The 5,317-nt window shown below is 33.6% G+C and overlaps 1 pseudogene; it reads right to left on the minus strand.

Annotated features, from left to right (window-relative positions):
- Nucleotides 1-3,920: 3,920 nt before the first annotated feature.
- On the minus strand, nt 3,921-4,856 carry LOC147614742 (uncharacterized; annotated as a pseudogene).
- Between the last annotated feature and the right edge of the window lie 461 nt (nt 4,857-5,317).

The raw sequence follows: 5,317 nt of genomic DNA on the forward strand, positions 1-5,317 counted from the left end.
ATCCATTATGCATACTTCTATGCATGAAAATAAAAATGGTAAAAGTAACACTTTTGATATAAAAATTTATCCATTATGCATACTTCTATGCATGAAAATAAAAATAATAAAAGTAACACTTTTGATATAAAAATTTATCCATTATTCATACTTCTATGCATGAAAATAAAAATGATAAAAATAACACTTTTGATATAAAAATTTATCCATTATGCATACTTCTATGCATGAAAATAAAAATGATAAAAGTAACACTTTTGATATAAAAATTTATCCATTATGCATACTTCTATGCATGAAAATAAAAATAATAAAAGTAACACTTTTGATATAAAAATCTTTCCATTATGCATACTTCTATGCATGAAAATAAAAATGGTAAAAGTAACACTTTTGATATAAAAATTTATCCATTATGCATACTTCAATGCATGAAAATAAAAATAATAAAAGTAACACTTTTGATATAAAAATTTATCCATTATGCATACTTCTATGCATGAAAATAAAAATGGTAAAAGTAACACTTTTGATATAAAAACTTATCCTTTATGCATAATATAAAAATTCAATTTCTCCATGATTATAAGGAAATTCTTTCAATTAATCTAGGATGATAATTCCTAGAATATGGTAGGAAGTCCTCTTTTTATGCTTTGAATGAAATTTTTTTATGCATAATTTTATAAAAATTTTACCATAGCTCCGCTGCTATGACTGATAAATCTCAATTTTTCTAAGAGATAAAGCTTATCATTAAGGAAATAATTAAAATGATCTCTAATTGGATCATTAATCCATAATGGATTGAATCATCAATATACATAAACTAAAAGCATAGAAAAAAGCCATTAATTTGGCCTCAAGCATAGCGTAATCTTGGATTAAGGAAAAGCTTTATGAAAAGCTTCATTTGAATTGAGAATGGGTCATGAGTATGACCATTTCTTGAGTGAGAGAGAGAAATTACATAAAAACCATTAGAATTAAGCATAAATAAAAATTTAAGTAATTCTTAACTATCATTAATCACTTAACTTCAATATCATTCATCAAATTATGTAACTCTTCACTAACATTCATCAATTCACTTCAATAGCATTCAAAAACCATTCCAATTAAGCTTCTCAAGCTTGAGAGAGGTTGAGAAGAGAGAAACATTGAGAAATTATAGAAAAGATCAAAATTCACCATTTACCTTACAAATTGCTTGTTTCTTTGTTCACGGTAGAGGCCCCCAACCAATCAATTGGTTAAGTATGTTGATGGAGCCACCAATGGGGATTGACGAAAGAGGGAAGCTCCAAAAACTAGTGAATTATTAATGAATTCACAGTTCTTGGCTTAGGTGGAGTAGAGTAACGATGCATAAACACTATATATTTTTCAACAAGGGGGAGGCTTCTATTTATAGGAAAAATTGAGCTACTAACCAAACAAACTGATTCTAGAATTTTCTAAATCAGTTTGGTCAATATTTGACCATTTTTAGGTCAGTTAAGCTAACTTTTTGGAACTAGACTTGAATGAGGAGAGAGAAGAGATGAAATATCTCAATTTTTATGAGTTTAAAACTCATTCAAGCATGTGAAATATGCACCTCCTTTAAAGAACTCCCCTTCCTTACATATGTGTCATAATGGAATCATTATACCCAAAATATCTCATATTTTTAATATTGCTCATAGTTTTTTACTAATAAACCTTGTACATTTTCAACTCTTCATCTTATGTGAAATATGCACCTCCTTTAAAGAACTCCACTTCCTTACATATGTGTCATAATGGAATCATTATACCCAAAATATCTCATATTTTTAATATTGCTCATAGTTTTTTACTAATAAACCTTGTACATTTTCAACTCTTCATCTTATGTGAGCATTTACTCATTTTTGGATACCCAAAATATCTCATATTTTTAATATTACTCATAGTTTTTTACTAATAAATCTTGTACATTTTCAACTCTTCATCTTATGTGAGCATTTACTCATTTTTGGGTATCTTCTTTTACAAATTGGATTTATCTTCTCCCTACATATGGATTGATGCTATTGGCCCATAGGAACCTTAATTGGACCATAATCCAAAAATTTCTGAAAATCTAGACCCTTAGGCTAAGGTCCTTTATACCCATTTCCAATTAATTCCAATTGCACATTGGAAAGTTCTTTTTGAATTTCTGTTTCAGGGGAACTTATTTTAATAAGATGAGATAATTTTCTATCCAAAAATATTAAAAATTTGAATATTCTCTCTCTAGAATATTTTCTCTCTCAGTTAGAAACAAGTCTTTTATATTTCTGAAGAGGGATTGATTACAGGGGAAGATGCTGGATATTTTGAGAGGCTGGGGAGGAATCTTACATCGCCTCCTCATTCCTCGTCTCCTCTTCCATTGAAGTGATTGCAAGAGTAGTGTTAGTAACTTGTTCCTCAGTCTCTGGGCCATCTCGCGGCTCATAATCCACAAGGTCAACTATCTCCCCAACCTGCTACCAATCGGAGGCTATGGCTCTCCAAATGCATCAAAAAATGAGGATTAGATTCCATGCTCTTCATTCCCACCTCTTGGAACTCATATGGTAACTCCTTGTGAGAGCTGCCACTCTTTGCTCGATAAATTTTACCTTAAGTGGATCACATTCCACTGTAACCATGTTTTTACCTCTTTTTAATGCACTAACAATTATGGTACCAGTCCTCACAAAGAGATCCATCAACCACTCTCCTTTCATAGAAAGTAAATCAATTCAATCCAGAATCAAAAGCTGAGGCTTTTGATATGGATTTATGACTCCTTGTAGACCCAATGTGTGCTTAAACGTTTTACAAACTTTTGGTCGTTCAAAAAAATTTTTACAATTCGGTTTCATAGCAAAATTGTATGATCCTCTACTTTGTACACCCAAAGATGAATAAAAACCAATGGTAGCAAACTCACAAGCCCAAGAAAGACAATTAAATTTATAACCATGGATGTTTGGCTTTCTGCTACAAAACAAAAGTTAACATCTAAGAAAAGAGCAACACATAATAATGCCTTAATGCTAGTATCAAAATTTTCAAAGGTTTTACTTACCATGTCATCATTTGACATGTCATGTTTGAGTTGGTGAAGGATTTTTGCATTGCAGTAATTTGATCATGGGCATGAAAAAATACTAGTGCCCAAGAGTCACAACAAGAAGTGACCTTGCTAAAAGCCTCTATTACTTTTTTGTAGGTAGATACTTCGTACTTCACATCGTCATTGACTGAGTTTGGAGCACAAAAACCATAAGGAGCATCTGCAATGGCCAAAGTGTAAGGACATGCTATGAAAAAAGTGTCCATGTCTTCAAAACTCTGCCTTCTCATGAACACACCAATGAGTTGGAGACTCCTCTACATCATCACGAATGAAAAGTGTGAGACTAGGAGTGATTTCAATGCGTTGGGGTTGTTGTCTCCTCCTCCTCTCTAGAACGACAATGGGAAAAAAATTGCTCAAAGTCAAGATTGATTTTCTTGATGGAAACCCGTGGATCTTTGTTCTGAAAAAACGAACAAGCAAGATGTGAGAGGTGGAAAAAAAAGGTTTGTTAAACAAAGCTGAAAGCAAGATGAACTACTCACACCGTGTTACCAACAAATAACAACATGTACTTCCCCAACACCTTGGGGTTTGCTTGAGTCTAGGTGGTAGAGCACTACCTCATCCCAATTAGAGTAATTCAACTTTTCAATCATTGTTCTCTGCATGTGAAGCATGTTTTTTGCCTAATAGACAACCAAAGAAATTAGAGCTGATAAAACCAAGTAAAACTTCAAAAAACAAAAGACTCAATTTAACAAACAAACCTTTCAAATTCTTCTCCCATTTGCTCTAGAGAGATGATTCCACCCTTCATGTGTGTGTGAGAGAACTACAATGATCAATAATTTCTCACGAATTGCTTTTGCAAATGTCTCCACACTGTTATCTTCTTTTCTTTAAGAATGGGCTTTGATGCTTCATCACTTGAGGCACCTTTGCCTTTGAAGCTGCAGAGGTGACTTGCTGAACTATTGACCTTTTAACTTTACCTACTCATGTAGCTTAAAAATATCATCTTGTAGATCCCAAATTTCTCCATCACAAAAGGCAAGTTGAAAATAGTTATCATATTGTTTCACATTGGGCTTCTCTAACTTGCTCCATGACCACCTTTCTTTTTTAATTCAAGACCACACTTTTCACAAAGTGCAGCTTGAAACTTGTCATCAATTTTCTCACCACACTTGAAGGAATCAATCCACTCATGAAAGAACCTTATCTTTTGAATGAAAGTCATTTCCATTCAAAAGTATGAGTCAATATTATGGTCAAGGGCAAGTACCTTTGCCTCCTTATTTGTTAAACCAACATTACACCCAACACATTGCCATTTTGTAAGTGCTAACATGCTCATATTCAGTAACAAGCTCTTGCTTGGCAAGCAAAGAATGAGTGCCCCCAAGAACCCAATATCTATAGTAAGACTCAGCATTGGCCTTAACCCAAGATTCCTTATTAGGACATTGTTGTCTATCCACTAAAACAAGCAAGGGTAACACAATGGCATTTGTCTTAGTTTTCATTTTGTACTTTAGATTATGAACATGATGTTAAACAATAGCATGAACCTCTAAGGGTCTTCTTCCTGTTTGGGGATCCAATGGTGGATGCTCAATGAAAATTATGGGAAAAAATATAGGCAAAGGATCCACCATGTTATTTTGCTTAACCATCTCTCTTAAAACATTGAAAGAGCCTGAATCTCTTGTGTCGAGTAAGGGGGTACCAGGACCGGATGAAACAATCTCTGATTCAGGAAGAAACTTAGAATCCTTTGATTTACCTAACTTTTTGCTTCGTTTCTTGCCTCCTGTGAGATAGGGGTTTACATCAATGGAGAGGGGAGGCGTTCTTTCTCAACCTCCTCTCATCACTTGAAGAAATTGACTCTTCTTCTTCCTCTCCTTCCTCTTCGATGTAGTCACTTGAAGAGTTCTTATATATAAGCCAAAAAAACCCTCTAACACCTCACTGTAGGCTCTCCCAAATGTCTACAACCAAAAAAACCCTCTAACACCTCACTGTAGGCTCTCCCAAATGTCTACAACCAAAAACAATGAAATCAATCATATGTTTCAAAAAAAAGAGACAAAAGTTCAAAAGATGATGAGAAAAGCTTAGTTCTTACCAAGCCTCGAGTTTGCATTGCATCGATCCATCAAGTTTTTTGTGCTTAGAGGATTTATTTCATCCATCTCAAAGTCCTTCAATAAAACAAGAACGGCAAAGCGAGTG

Source organism: Cibotium barometz, chromosome 41 (genome assembly GCF_041138505.1).
Source record: "Cibotium barometz isolate CiBa-2024 chromosome 41, ASM4113850v1, whole genome shotgun sequence".
NCBI lineage: Eukaryota > Viridiplantae > Streptophyta > Polypodiopsida > Cyatheales > Cibotiaceae > Cibotium > Cibotium barometz.